This window comes from Amia ocellicauda, chromosome 20, assembly GCF_036373705.1.
Source record: "Amia ocellicauda isolate fAmiCal2 chromosome 20, fAmiCal2.hap1, whole genome shotgun sequence".
Taxonomy (NCBI): Eukaryota; Metazoa; Chordata; class Actinopteri; order Amiiformes; family Amiidae; genus Amia; species Amia ocellicauda.
Window position 1 is genome coordinate 497128 of NC_089869.1, and position 15783 is coordinate 512910.

Here is a 15783-nt window from a genome sequence, read left to right on the forward strand (position 1 = left end):
AACCATTGGCCGCGAATCGAGCAATGAATTCCTGCGTGGCAGCTGAGATCTCTACCACTGTAGGACCAATGCTCAGGTGACAAGGGTATCAAGTGGATGAACGAGGAATAAGTACCAATCAGACTTAGACCTCAGGATTACTAAGGCGCGGGTATCAGGAAGGTCCAGATGGGACGAAGTAGAAAGAAGTACCAATCATTATAAATAGATGACTGAGTTAGTGAGAGAGAGAGACAGACACAAATGTCTGGTTGTTACAATAATAGCCATCCTCTTCTATATAGATCGGGGATAACCATTGGCCGCGAATCAAGCAACAACCTCCCGAGTGGATGGTGAGATCTCTACCACTGTCGGACCAATGCTCAGGTGACAAGGGTTTCAAGTGGATGAACGAGGAATAAGTACCGACGAGACTTAGATCTCGGGATTACTAAGTCACGGGTTACAGTAACGTCCGGATGGGATGATGTAATCATTGTCTTCTTTGCAGAACGAGGAAAATGCATTGGCCGGGAATCGAACCCGGGCCTCCCACGTGGCAGGCGAGAATTCTACCACTGAACAACCAATGCTCAGGTTATGAAAATCTTAAGTGGTTGAATGGGAAAGAAGTACTAATCATTAAAGATAATTGGATAGATGAGTGAGTGAGTCAGACAGACACAAATGTCTGGTTGTTGCAATTATTTGCCATCCTCTACTATATAGAACGGGGAAAACCATTGGCCGCGAATCGAGCAGACACCTCCCGAGTGGCAGGTGAGATCTCTACCACTGTAGGACCAATGCTCAGGTGACAAGTGTTTGAACCGGCTGAAGGAGGAATAAGTACCAATCAGAACTTTAACCCATAAAACATGAATGATGCAGCCAACACGAGCCAATGAGGAACAGACGAACCTCTGGATGGCACGATGCAGTCATCGTCATCTATGCTGAAGGAGGAAAAAGTACCAATCATTCCCAGACCTCGGGATAACTAAGGCACGGGAAACAGGAACGTCCGGATGGGACGATGTAGAAAGAGGTACCATTCTTTTTAGATAGATGAGTGAGTGAGAGAGAGAGACAGACAAAAATGTCTGGTTGTTGCAATTATTTGCCATCCTGTTCTATATAGAACGGGGAAAACCATTGGCCGCGAATCGAGCAATGAATTCCTGCGTGGCAGCTGAGATCTCTACCTTTGTAGGACCAATGCTCAGGTGACAAGGGTATCAAGTGGATGAACGAGGAATAAGTACCAATCAGACTTGGACCTCAGGATTACTAAGGCGCGGGTATCAGGAACGTCCAGATGGGACGAAGTAGAAAGAAGTACCAATCATTATAAATAGATGACTGAGTGAGTGACAGAGAGAGAGAGACAAATGTCTGGTTGTTACTATAATAGCTAACTTCTTCTATATAGAACGGAGAAAAAAATTGGCCGCGAATCAAGCAGACACCTCCCGAGTGGCAGGTGAGATCTCTACTACTGTAGGACCAATTCTCAGGTGATAAGTGTTTGAACCGGCTGGAGGAGGAATAAGTACCAATCAGAACTCTAACCCATAAAACATGAATGATGCAGCCAACACGAGCCAATGAGGCACAGACGAACCTCTGGATGGCACGATGCAGTCATCGTCATCTATGCAGAAGGAGGAAAAAGTACCAATCAGACCCAGACCTCAGGATTACTAAGGCGCGGGTATCAGGAATGTCCAGATGGGACGAAGATGAAAGAAGTACCAATCATTATAAATAGATGACTGAGTTAGTGAGAGAGAGAGAGACAGACACAAATGTCTGGTTGTTACAATAATTCCCATCCTCTTCTACATAGAATGGGGAAAACCATAAGGAATAAGTACCAATCAGACCAAGACCTCGGGATTACTAAGGCGCGGGAAACAGGAACGTCCGGATGGGACGATGTAGAAAGAAGTACCAATCATTATAGATAGATGAGTGAGTGAGTGAAAGAGAGAGAGAGACAGACACAAATGTCTGGTTGTTACAATAATAGCCATCCTCTTCTACATAGAATGGGGAAAACCATTGGCCGCGAATCAAGCAACAACCTCCCGAGTGGCAGGTGAGATCTCTACCACTGTCGGACCAATGCTCAGGTGACAAGGGTTTCAAGTGGATGAACGAGGGTAAGTACCGATGAGATTTAGATCTCGGGATTACTAAATCACGGGTTACAGTAACGTCCGGATGGGATGATGTAATCATTGTCTTCTTTGCAGAACGAGGAAAATGCATTGGCTGGGAATCGAACCCGGGCCTCCCGCGTGGCTGGCGAGAATTCTACCACTGAACAACCAATGCTCAGGTTATGAAAATTTTAAGTGGTTGAATGGGAAAGAAGTACTAATCATTAAAGATAATTGGATAGATGAGTGAGTGAGTGAGACAGACACAAATGTCTGATTGTAGCAATTATTTGCCATCCTCTACTATATAGAACGGGGAAAACCATTGGCCGCGAATCGAGCAATGAATTCCTGCGTGGCAGCTGAGATCTCTACCACTGTAGGACCAATGCTCAGGTGACAAGGGTATCAAGTGGATGAACGAGGAATAAGTACCAATCAGACTTAGACCTCAGGATTACTAAGGCGCGGGTATCAGGAAGGTCATATCATCATATCATCAGGAAGGAATATCATTATAAATAGATGACTGAGTTAGTGAGAGAGAGAGACAGACACAAATGTCTGGTTGTTACAATAATAGCCATCCTCTTCTATATAGATCGGGGATAACCATTGGCCGCGAATCAAGCAACAACCTCCCGAGTGGCAGGTGAGATCTCTACCACTGTCGGACCAATGCTCAGGTGACAAGGGATTCAAGTGGATGAACGAGGAATAAGTACCGATGAGACTTAGATCTCGGGATTACTAAGTCACGGGTTACAGTAACGTCCGGATGGGATGATGTAATCATTGTCTTCTTTGCAGAACGAGGAAAATGCATTGGCCGGGAATCGAACCCGGGCCTCCCACGTGGCAGGCGAGAATTCTACCACTGTAGGACCAATTCTCAGGTGATAAGTGTTTGTACCGGCTGGAGGAGGAATAAGTACCAATCAGAACTCTAACCCATAAAACATGAATGATGCAGCCAACACGAGCCAATGAGGCACAGACGAACCTCTGGATGGCACGATGCAGTCATCGTCATCTATGCAGAAGGAGGAAAAAGTACCAATCAGACCCAGACCTCAGGATTACTAAGGCGCGGGTATCAGGAATGTCCAGATGGGACGAAGATGAAAGAAGTACCAATCATTATAGATAGATGAGTGAGTGAGTGAAAGAGAGAGACAGACACAAATGTCTGGTTGTTACAATAATAGCCATCCTCCTCTACATAGAATGGGGAAAACCATTGGCCGCGAATCAAGCAACAACCTCCCGAGTGGCAGGTGAGATCTCTACCACTGTCGGACCAATGCTCAGGTGACAAGGGTTTCAAGTGGATGAACGAGGAATAAGTACCGATGAGACTTAGATCTCGGGATTACTAAGTCACGGGTTACAGTAATGTCCGGATGGGATGATGTAATCATTGTCTTCTTTGCAGAACGAGGAAAATGCATTGGCCGGGAATCGAACCCGGGCCTCCCACGTGGCAGGCGAGAATTCTACCACTGAACAACCAATGCTCAGGTTATGAAAATCTTAAGTGGTTGAATGGGAAAGAAGTACTAATCATTAAAGATAATTGGATAGATGAGTGAGTGAGTGAGACAGACACAAATGTCTGGTTGTTGCAATTATTTGCCATCCTCTACTATATAGAACGGGGAAAACCATTGGCCGCGAATCGAGCAATGAATTCCCGCGTGGCAGCTGAGATATCTACCACTGTAGCACAAATGCTCAGGTGACAAGGGTTTCAAGTGGATGAACGAGGAATAAGTACCGATGAGACTTAGATCTCGGGATTACTAAGTCACAGGTTACAGTAACGTCCGGATGGGACGATGTAATCATTGTCTTCTTTGCAGAACGAGGAAAATGCATTGGCCGGGAATCGAACACGGGACTCCCGCGTGGCAGGTGAGGTCTCTACGTCTGTAGGACCAATGCTCAGGTGACAAGGGTTTCGAGTAGTTGAACAAGGAATAAGTATCAATCATTATAGATAGATGACTGAGTGAGTGACAGAGAGAGAGAGACAAATGTCTGGTTGTTACTATAATAGCTAACTTCTTCTATATAGAACGGAGAAAAAAATTGGCCGCGAATCAAGCAGACACCTCCCGAGTGGCAGGTGAGATCTCTACCACTGTAGGACCAATTCTCAGGTGATAAGTGTTTGAACCGGCTGGAGGAGGAATAAGTACCAATCAGGACTCTAACCCATAAAACATGAATGATGCAGCCAACACGAGCCAATGAGGCACAGACGAACCTCTGGATGGCACGATGCAGTCATCGTCATCAATGCAGAAGGAGGAAAAAGTACCAATCAGACCCAGACCTCAGGATTACTAAGGCGCGGGTATCAGGAATGTCCAGATGGGACGAAGATGAAAGAAGTACCAATCATTATAAATAGATGACTGAGTTAGTGAGAGAGAGAGAGACAGACACAAATGTTTGTTTGTTACAATAATAGCCATCCTCTTCTATAGAGATCGAGGATAACCATTGGCCGCGAATCAAGCAACAACCTCCCGAGTGGCAGGTGAGATCTCTACCACTGTCGGACCAATGCTCAGGTGACAAGGGTTTCAAGTGGATGATCGAGGAATAAGTACCGATGAGACTTAGATCTCGGGATTACTAAATCAAGGGTTACAGTAACGTCCGGATGGGATGATGTAATCATTGTCTTCTTTGCAGAACGAGGAAAATGCATTGGCCGGGAATCGAACCCGGGCCTCCCGCGTGGCAGGCGAGAATTGTACCACTGAACAACCAATGCTCACGTTATGAAAATCTTAAGTGGTTGAATGGGAAAGAAGTACTAATCATTAAAGATAATTGGATAGATGAGTGAGTGAGACAGACACAAATGTCTGGTTGTTGCAATTATTTGCCATCCTCTACTATATAGAACGGGGAAAACCATTGGCCGCAAATCGAGCAGACACCTCCCGAGTGGCAGGTGAGATCTCTACCACTGTAGGACCAATGCTCAGGTGACAAGTGTTTGAACCGGCTGAAGGAGGAATAAGTACCAATCAGAACTTTAACCCATAAAACATGAATGATGCAGCCAACACGAGCCAATGAGGAACAGACGAACCTCTGGATGGCACGATGCAGTCATCGTCATCTATGCTGAAGGAGGAAAAAGTACCAATCATTCCCAGACCTCGGGATAACTAAGGCACGGGAAACAGGAACGTCCGGATGGGACGATGTAGAAAGAGGTACCAATCTTTTTAGATAGATGAGTGAGTGAGAGAGAGAGACAGACAAAAATGTCTGGTTGTTGCAATTATTTGCCATCCTGTTCTATATAGAACGGGGAAAACCATTGGCCGCGAATTGAGCAATGAATTCCTGCGTGGCAGCTGAGATCTCTACCACTGTAGGACCAATGCTCAGGTGACAAGGGTATCAAGTGGATGAACGAGGAATAAGTACCAATCAGACTTGGACCTCAGGATTACTAAGGCGCGGGTATCAGGAAGGTCCAGATGGGACGAAGTAGAAAGAAGTACCAATCATTATAAATAGATGACTGAGTGAGTGACAGAGAGAGAGAGACAAATGTCTGGTTGTTACTATAATAGCTAACTTCTTCTATATAGAACGGAGAAAAAAATTGGCCGCGAATCAAGCAGACACCTCCCGAGTGGCAGGTGAGATCTCTACTACTGTAGGACCAATTCTCAGGTGATAAGTGTTTGAACCGGCTGGAGGAGGAATAAGTACCAATCAGAACTCTAACCCATAAAACATGAATGATGCAGCCAACACGAGCCAATGAGGCACAGACGAACCTCTGGATGGCACGATGCAGTCATCGTCATCTATGCAGAAGGAGGAAAAAGTACCAATCAGACCCAGACCTCAGGATTACTAAGGCGCGGGTATCAGGAATGTCCAGATGGGACGAAGATGAAAGAAGTACCAATCATTATAAATAGATGACTGAGTTAGTGAGAGAGAGAGAGACAGACACAAATGTCTGGTTGTTACAATAATTCCCATCCTCTTCTACATAGAATGGGGAAAACCATAAGGAATAAGTACCAATCAGACCAAGACCTCGGGATTACTAAGGCGCGGTAAACAGGAACGTCCGGATGGGACGATGTAGAAAGAAGTACCAATCATTATAGATAGATGAGTGAGTGAGTGAAAGAGAGAGAGAGACAGACACAAATGTCTGGTTGTTACAATAATAGCCATCCTCTTCTACATAGAATGGGGAAAACCATTGGCCGCGAATCAAGCAACAACCTCCCGAGTGGCAGGTGAGATCTCTACCACTGTCGGACCAATGCTCAGGTGACAAGGGTTTCAAGTGGATGAACGAGGGTAAGTACCGATGAGACTTAGATCTCGGGATTACTAAATCACGGGTTACAGTAACGTCCGGATGGGATGATGTAATCATTGTCTTCTTTGCAGAACGAGGAAAATGCATTGGCTGGGAATCGAACCCGGGCCTCCCGCGTGGCTGGCGAGAATTCTACCACTGAACAACCAATGCTCAGGTTATGAAAATTTTAAGTGGTTGAATGGGAAAGAAGTACTAATCATTAAAGATAATTGGATAGATGAGTGAGTGAGTGAGACAGACACAAATGTCTGATTGTAGCAATTATTTGCCATCCTCTACTATATAGAACGGGGAAAACCATTGGCCGCGAATCAAGCAATGAATTCCCGCGTGGCAGCTGAGATCTCTACCACTGTAGGACCAATGCTCAGGTGACAAGGGTATCAAGTGGATGAACGAGGAATAAGTACCAATCAGACTTAGACCTCAGGATTACTAAGGCGCGGGTATCAGGAAGGTCCAGATGGGACGAAGTAGAAAGAAGTACCAATCATTATAAATAGATGACTGAGTTAGTGAGAGAGAGAGACAGACACAAATGTCTGGTTGATACAATAATAGCCATCCTCTTCTATATAGATCGGGGATAACCATTGGCTGCGAATCAAGCAACAACCTCCCGAGTGGCAGGTGAGATCTCTACCACTGTAGGACCAATGCTCAGGTGACAAGGGTATCAAGTGGATGAACGAGGAATAAGTACCAATCAGACCAAGACCTCGGGATTACTAAGGCGCGGGAAACAGGAACGTCCGGATGGGATGATTTAGAAAGAAGTACCAATCATTATAGATAGATGAGTGAGTGAGTGAAAGAGAGAGAGAGACAGACACAAATGTCTGGTTGTTACAATAATAGCCATCCTCTACTATATAGAAAGGGGAAAACCATTGGCCGCGAATCAAGCAGACACCTCCCGAGTGGAAGGTGAGATCTCTACCACTGTAGGACCAATGCTCAGGTGACAAATGTTTGAACCGGCTGAAGGAGGAATAACTACCAATCAGAACTTTAACCCATAAAACATGAATGATGCAGCCAACACGAGCCAATGAGGCACAGACGAACCTCTGGATGGCACGATGCAGTCATCGTCATCTATGCTGAAGGAGGAAAAAGTACCAATCATACCCAGACCTCGGGATAACTAAGGCACGGGAAACAGGAACGTCCGGATGGGACGATGTAGAAAGAGGTACCAATCTTTATAGATAGATGAGTGAGTGAGAGAGAGAGACAGACAAAAATGTCTGGTTGTTGCAATTATTTGCCATCCTGTTCTATATAGAACGGGGAAAACCATTGGCCGCGAATCGAGCAATGAATTCCTGCGTGGCAGCTGAGATCTCTACCACTGTAGGACCAATGCTCAGGTGACAAGGGTATCAAGTGGATGAACGAGGAATAAGTACCAATCAGACTTAGACCTCAGGATTACTAAGGCGCGGGTATCAGGAAGGTCCAGATGGGACGAAGTAGAAAGAAGTACCAATCATTATAAATAGATGACTGAGTTAGTGAGAGAGAGAGACAGACACAAATGTCTGGTTGTTACAATAATAGCCATCCTCTTCTATATAGATCGGGGATAACCATTGGCCGCGAATCAAGCAACAACCTCCCGAGTGGCAGGTGAGATCTCTACCACTGTCGGACCAATGCTCAGGTGACAAGGGTTTCAAGTGGATGAACGAGGAATAAGTACCGATGAGACTTAGATCTCGGGATTACTAAGTCACGGGTTACAGTAACGTCCGGATGGGACGATGTAATCATTGTCTTCTTTGCAGAACGAGGAAAATGCATTGGCCGGGAATCGAACACGGGACTCCCGCGTGGCAGGTGAGGTCTCTACGTCTGTAGGACCAATGCTCAGGTGACATGGGTTTCGAGTAGTTGAACAAGGAATAAGTATCAATCATTATAGATAGATGACTGAGTGAGTGACAGAGAGAGAGAGACAAATGTCTGGTTGTTACTATAATAGCTAACTTCTTCTATATAGAACGGAGAAAAAAATTGGCCGCGAATCAAGCAGACACCTCCCGAGTGGCAGGTGAGATCTCTACCACTGTAGGACCAATTCTCAGGTGATAAGTGTTTGTACCGGCTGGAGGAGGAATAAGTACCAATCAGAACTCTAACCCATAAAACATGAATGATGCAGCCAACACGAGCCAATGAGGCACAGACAAACCTCTGGATGGCACGATGCAGTCATCGTCATCTATGCAGAAGGAGGAAAACGTACCAATCAGACCCAGACCTCAGGATTACTAAGGCGTGGGTATCAGGAATGTCCAGATGGGACGAAGATGAAAATAGTACCAATCATTATAGATAGATGAGTGAGTGAGTGAAAGAGAGAGAGAGACAGACACAAATGTCTGGTTGTTACAATAATAGCCATCCTCCTCTACATAGAATGGGGAAAACCATTGGCCGCGAATCAAGCAACAACCTCCCGAGTGGCAGGTGAGATCTCTACCACTGTCGGACCAATGCTCAGGTGACAAGGGTTTCAAGTGGATGAACGAGGAATAAGTACCGATGAGACTTAGATCTCGGGATTACTAAGTCACGGGTTACAGTAACGTCCGGATGGGATGATGTAATCATTGTCTTCTTTGCAGAACGAGGAAAATGCATTGGCCGGGAATCGAACCCGGGCCTCCCACGTGGCAGGCGAGAATTCTACCACTGAACAACCAATGCTCAGGTTATGAAAATCTTAAGTGGTTGAATGGGAAAGAAGTACTAATCATTAAAGATAATTGGATAGATGAGTGAGTGAGTGAGACAGACACAAATGTCTGGTTGTTGCAATTATTTGCCATCCTCTACTATATAGAACGGGGAAAACCATTGGCCGCGAATCGAGCAATGAATTCCCGCGTGGCAGCTGAGATATCTACCACTGTAGCACAAATGCTCAGGTGACAAGGGTTTCAAGTGGATGAACGAGGAATAAGTACCGATGAGACTTAGATCTCGGGATTACTAAGTCACAGGTTACAGTAACGTCCGGATGGGACGATGTAATCATTGTCTTCTTTGCAGAACGAGGAAAATGCATTGGCCGGGAATCGAACACGGGACTCCCGCGTGGCAGGTGAGGTCTCTACGTCTGTAGGACCAATGCTCAGGTGACAAGGGTTTCGAGTAGTTGAACAAGGAATAAGTATCAATCATTATAGATAGATGACTGAGTGAGTGACAGAGAGAGAGAGACAAATGTCTGGTTGTTACTATAATAGCTAACTTCTTCTATATAGAACGGAGAAAAAAATTGGCCGCGAATCAAGCAGACACCTCCCGAGTGGCAGGTGAGATCTCTACCACTGTAGGACCAATTCTCAGGTGATAAGTGTTTGAACCGGCTGGAGGAGGAATAAGTACCAATCAGAACTCTAACCCATAAAACATGAATGATGCAGCCAACACGAGCCAATGAGGCACAGACGAACCTCTGGATGGCACGATGCAGTCATCGTCATCAATGCAGAAGGAGGAAAAAGTACCAATCAGACCCAGACCTCAGGATTACTAAGGCGCGGGTATCAGGAATGTCCAGATGGGACGAAGATGAAAGAAGTACCAATCATTATAAATAGATGACTGAGTTAGTGAGAGAGAGAGAGACAGACACAAATGTCTGGTTGTTACAATAATAGCCATCCTCTTCTATAGAGATCGAGGATAACCATTGGCCGCGAATCAAGCAACAACCTCCCGAGTGGCAGGTGAGATCTCTACCACTGTCGGACCAATGCTCAGGTGACAAGGGTTTCAAGTGGATGATCGAGGAATAAGTACCGATGAGACTTAGATCTCGGGATTACTAAATCAAGGGTTACAGTAACGTCCGGATGGGATGATGTAATCATTGTCTTCTTTGCAGAACGAGGAAAATGCATTGGCCGGGAATCGAACCCGGGCCTCCCGCGTGGCAGGCGAGAATTGTACCACTGAACAACCAATGCTCACGTTATGAAAATCTTAAGTGGTTGAATGGGAAAGAAGTACTAATCATTAAAGATAATTGGATAGATGAGTGAGTGAGACAGACACAAATGTCTGGTTGTTGCAATTATTTGCCATCCTCTACTATATAGAACGGGGAAAACCATTGGCCGCGAATCAAGCAGACACCTCCCGAGTGGAAGGTGAGATCTCTACCACTGTAGGACCAATGCTCAGGTGACAAGTGTTTGAACCGGCTGAAGGAGGAATAACTACCAATCAGAACTTTAACCCATAAAACATGAATGATGCAGCCAACACGAGCCAATGAGGCACAGACGAACCTCTGGATGGCACGATGCAGTCATCGTCATCTATGCTGAAGGAGGAAAAAGTACCAATCATACCCAGACCTCGGGATAACTAAGGCACGGGAAACAGGAACGTCCGGATGGGACGATGTAGAAAGAGGTACCAATCTTTATAGATAGATGAGTGAGTGAGAGAGAGAGACAGACAAAAATGTCTGGTTGTTGCAATTATTTGCCATCCTGTTCTATATAGAACGGGGAAAACCATTGGCCGCGAATCGAGCAATGAATTCCTGCGTGGCAGCTGAGATCTCTACCACTGTAGGACCAATGCTCAGGTGACAAGGGTATCAAGTGGATGAACGAGGAATAAGTAACAATCTCTATAGATAGATGAGTGAGTGAGAGAGAGAGACAGACACAAATGTCTGGTTGTTACAATAATAGCCATCCTCTTCTACATAGAATGGGGAAAACCATTGGCCGCGAATCAAGCAACAACCTCCCGAGTGGAAGGTGAGATATCTACCACTGTAGCACACATGCTCAGGTGACAAGGGTTTCAAGTGGATGAACGAGGAATAAGTACCGATGAGACTTAGATCTCGGGATTACTAAGTCACAGGTTACAGTAACGTCCGGATGGGACGATGTAATCATTGTCTTCTTTGCAGAACGAGGAAAATGCATTGGCCGGGAATCGAACACGGGACTCCCGCGTGGCAGGTGAGGTCTCTACGTCTGTAGGACCAATGCTCAGGTGACAAGGGTTTCGAGTAGTTGAACAAGGAATAAGTATCAATCATTATAGATAGATGACTGAGTGAGTGACAGAGAGAGAGAGACAAATGTCTGGTTGTTACTATAATAGCTAACTTCTTCTATATAGAACGGAGAAAAAAATTGGCCGCGAATCAAGCAGACACCTCCCGAGTGGCAGGTGAGATCTCTACCACTGTAGGACCAATTCTCAGGTGATAAGTGTTTGTACCGGCTGGAGGAGGAATAAGTACCAATCAGAACTCTAACCCATAAAACATGAATGATGCAGCCAACACGAGCCAATGAGGCACAGACGAACCTCTGGATGGCACGATGCAGTCATCGTCATCTATGCAGAAGGAGGAAAAAGTACCAATCAGACCCAGACCTCAGGATTACTAAGGCGCGGGTATCAGGAATGTCCAGATGGGACGAAGATGAAAGAAGTACCAATCATTATAGATAGATGAGTGAGTGAGTGAAAGAGAGAGAGAGACAGACACAAATGTCTGGTTGTTACAATAATAGCCATCCTCCTCTACATAGAATGGGGAAAACCATTGGCCGCGAATCAAGCAACAACCTCCCGAGTGGCAGGTGAGATCTCTACCACTGTCGGACCAATGCTCAGGTGACAAGGGTTTCAAGTGGATGAACGAGGAATAAGTACCGATGAGACTTAGATCTCGGGATTACTAAGTCACGGGTTACAGTAACGTCCGGATGGGATGATGTAATCATTGTCTTCTTTGCAGAACGAGGAAAATGCATTGGCCGGGAATCGAACCCGGGCCTCCCACGTGGCAGGCGAGAATTCTACCACTGAACAACCAATGCTCAGGTTATGAAAATCTTAAGTGGTTGAATGGGAAAGAAGTACTAATCATTAAAGATAATTGGATAGATGAGTGAGTGAGTGAGACAGACACAAATGTCTGGTTGTTGCAATTATTTGCCATCCTCTACTATATAGAACGGGGAAAACCATTGGCCGCGAATCGAGCAATGAATTCCCGCGTGGCAGCTGAGATATCTACCACTGTAGCACAAATGCTCAGGTGACAAGGGTTTCAAGTGGATGAACGAGGAATAAGTACCGATGAGACTTAGATCTCGGGATTACTAAGTCACAGGTTACAGTAACGTCCGGATGGGACGATGTAATCATTGTCTTCTTTGCAGAACGAGGAAAATGCATTGGCCGGGAATCGAACACGGGACTCCCGCGTGGCAGGTGAGGTCTCTACGTCTGTAGGACCAATGCTCAGGTGACAAGGGTTTCGAGTAGTTGAACAAGGAATAAGTATCAATCATTATAGATAGATGACTGAGTGAGTGACAGAGAGAGAGAGACAAATGTCTGGTTGTTACTATAATAGCTAACTTCTTCTATATAGAACGGAGAAAAAAATTGGCCGCGAATCAAGCAGACACCTCCCGAGTGGCAGGTGAGATCTCTACCACTGTAGGACCAATTCTCAGGTGATAAGTGTTTGAACCGGCTGGAGGAGGAATAAGTACCAATCAGAACTCTAACCCATAAAACATGAATGATGCAGCCAACACGAGCCAATGAGGCACAGACGAACCTCTGGATGGCACGATGCAGTCATCGTCATCAATGCAGAAGGAGGAAAAAGTACCAATCAGACCCAGACCTCAGGATTACTAAGGCGCGGGTATCAGGAATGTCCAGATGGGACGAAGATGAAAGAAGTACCAATCATTATAAATAGATGACTGAGTTAGTGAGAGAGAGAGAGACAGACACAAATGTCTGGTTGTTACAATAATAGCCATCCTCTTCTATAGAGATCGAGGATAACCATTGGCCGCGAATCAAGCAACAACCTCCCGAGTGGCAGGTGAGATCTCTACCACTGTCGGACCAATGCTCAGGTGACAAGGGTTTCAAGTGGATGATCGAGGAATAAGTACCGATGAGACTTAGATCTCGGGATTACTAAATCAAGGGTTACAGTAACGTCCGGATGGGATGATGTAATCATTGTCTTCTTTGCAGAACGAGGAAAATGCATTGGCCGGGAATCGAACCCGGGCCTCCCGCGTGGCAGGCGAGAATTGTACCACTGAACAACCAATGCTCACGTTATGAAAATCTTAAGTGGTTGAATGGGAAAGAAGTACTAATCATTAAAGATAATTGGATAGATGAGTGAGTGAGACAGACACAAATGTCTGGTTGTTGCAATTATTTGCCATCCTCTACTATATAGAACGGGGAAAACCATTGGCCGCGAATCAAGCAGACACCTCCCGAGTGGAAGGTGAGATCTCTACCACTGTAGGACCAATGCTCAGGTGACAAGTGTTTGAACCGGCTGAAGGAGGAATAACTACCAATCAGAACTTTAACCCATAAAACATGAATGATGCAGCCAACACGAGCCAATGAGGCACAGACGAACCTCTGGATGGCACGATGCAGTCATCGTCATCTATGCTGAAGGAGGAAAAAGTACCAATCATACCCAGACCTCGGGATAACTAAGGCACGGGAAACAGGAACGTCCGGATGGGACGATGTAGAAAGAGGTACCAATCTTTATAGATAGATGAGTGAGTGAGAGAGAGAGACAGACAAAAATGTCTGGTTGTTGCAATTATTTGCCATCCTGTTCTATATAGAACGGGGAAAACCATTGGCCGCGAATCGAGCAATGAATTCCTGCGTGGCAGCTGAGATCTCTACCACTGTAGGACCAATGCTCAGGTGACAAGGGTATCAAGTGGATGAACGAGGAATAAGTAACAATCTCTATAGATAGATGAGTGAGTGAGAGAGAGAGACAGACACAAATGTCTGGTTGTTACAATAATAGCCATCCTCTTCTACATAGAATGGGGAAAACCATTGGCCGCGAATCAAGCAACAACCTCCCGAGTGGAAGGTGAGATATCTACCACTGTAGCACACATGCTCAGGTGACAAGGGTTTCAAGTGGATGAACGAGGAATAAGTACCGATGAGACTTAGATCTCGGGATTACTAAGTCACAGGTTACAGTAACGTCCGGATGGGACGATGTAATCATTGTCTTCTTTGCAGAACGAGGAAAATGCATTGGCCGGGAATCGAACACGGGACTCCCGCGTGGCAGGTGAGGTCTCTACGTCTGTAGGACCAATGCTCAGGTGACAAGGGTTTCGAGTAGTTGAACAAGGAATAAGTATCAATCATTATAGATAGATGACTGAGTGAGTGACAGAGAGAGAGAGACAAATGTCTGGTTGTTACTATAATAGCTAACTTCTTCTATATAGAACGGAGAAAAAAATTGGCCGCGAATCAAGCAGACACCTCCCGAGTGGCAGGTGAGATCTCTACCACTGTAGGACCAATTCTCAGGTGATAAGTGTTTGTACCGGCTGGAGGAGGAATAAGTACCAATCAGAACTCTAACCCATAAAACATGAATGATGCAGCCAACACGAGCCAATGAGGCACAGACGAACCTCTGGATGGCACGATGCAGTCATCGTCATCTATGCAGAAGGAGGAAAAAGTACCAATCAGACCCAGACCTCAGGATTACTAAGGCGCGGGTATCAGGAATGTCCAGATGGGACGAAGATGAAAGAAGTACCAATCATTATAGATAGATGAGTGAGTGAGTGAAAGAGAGAGAGAGACAGACACAAATGTCTGGTTGTTACAATAATAGCCATCCTCCTCTACATAGAATGGGGAAAACCATTGGCCGCGAATCAAGCAACAACCTCCCGAGTGGCAGTTGAGATCTCTACCACTGTCGGACCAATGCTCAGGTGACAAGGGTTTCAAGTGGATGAACGAGGGTAAGTACCGATGAGACTTAGATCTCGGGATTACTAAATCACGGGTTACAGTAACGTCCGGATGGGATGATGTAATCATTGTCTTCTTTGCAGAACGAGGAAAATGCATTGGCTGGGAATCGAACCCGGGCCTCCCACGTGGCAGGCGAGAATTCTACCACTGAACAACCAATGCTCAGGTTATGAAAATTTTAAGTGGTTGAATGGGAAAGAAGTACTAATCATTAAAGATAATTGGATAGATGAGTGAGTGAGTGAGACAGACACAAATGTCTGGTTGTAGCAATTATTTGCCATCCTCTACTATATAGAACGGGGAAAACCATTGGCCGCGAATCAAGCAATGAATTCCCACGTGGCAGCTGAGATCTCTACCACTGTAGGACCAATGCTCAGGTGACAA

General features: G+C 45.5%; 10 non-coding genes across 10 annotated transcripts; all 10 read right to left on the minus strand.

The window, feature by feature from the left end:
• Nucleotides 1-504: 504 nt before the first annotated feature.
• Nucleotides 505-575, minus strand: trnag-gcc (transfer RNA glycine (anticodon GCC)). The gene has a single exon. It is a non-coding gene; the product is annotated as a tRNA-Gly (tRNA).
• Nucleotides 576-2251: 1676 nt separating this feature from the next.
• On the minus strand, nucleotides 2252-2322 carry trnag-gcc (transfer RNA glycine (anticodon GCC)). Its single transcript has one exon. It is a non-coding gene; the product is annotated as a tRNA-Gly (tRNA).
• A 1271-nt stretch (nucleotides 2323-3593) lies between these two features.
• On the minus strand, nucleotides 3594-3664 carry trnag-gcc (transfer RNA glycine (anticodon GCC)). The gene has a single exon. It is a non-coding gene; the product is annotated as a tRNA-Gly (tRNA).
• Nucleotides 3665-4861: 1197 nt separating this feature from the next.
• trnag-gcc (transfer RNA glycine (anticodon GCC)) lies at nucleotides 4862-4932 on the minus strand. Its single transcript has one exon. It is a non-coding gene; the product is annotated as a tRNA-Gly (tRNA).
• Nucleotides 4933-6604: 1672 nt separating this feature from the next.
• On the minus strand, nucleotides 6605-6675 carry trnag-gcc (transfer RNA glycine (anticodon GCC)). The gene has a single exon. It is a non-coding gene; the product is annotated as a tRNA-Gly (tRNA).
• Nucleotides 6676-9169: 2494 nt separating this feature from the next.
• Nucleotides 9170-9240, minus strand: trnag-gcc (transfer RNA glycine (anticodon GCC)). The gene has a single exon. It is a non-coding gene; the product is annotated as a tRNA-Gly (tRNA).
• Nucleotides 9241-10437: 1197 nt separating this feature from the next.
• Nucleotides 10438-10508, minus strand: trnag-gcc (transfer RNA glycine (anticodon GCC)). Its single transcript has one exon. It is a non-coding gene; the product is annotated as a tRNA-Gly (tRNA).
• Nucleotides 10509-12327: 1819 nt separating this feature from the next.
• trnag-gcc (transfer RNA glycine (anticodon GCC)) lies at nucleotides 12328-12398 on the minus strand. The gene has a single exon. It is a non-coding gene; the product is annotated as a tRNA-Gly (tRNA).
• Nucleotides 12399-13595: 1197 nt separating this feature from the next.
• trnag-gcc (transfer RNA glycine (anticodon GCC)) lies at nucleotides 13596-13666 on the minus strand. Its single transcript has one exon. It is a non-coding gene; the product is annotated as a tRNA-Gly (tRNA).
• A 1818-nt stretch (nucleotides 13667-15484) lies between these two features.
• Nucleotides 15485-15555, minus strand: trnag-gcc (transfer RNA glycine (anticodon GCC)). The gene has a single exon. It is a non-coding gene; the product is annotated as a tRNA-Gly (tRNA).
• Nucleotides 15556-15783: the final 228 nt, after the last annotated feature.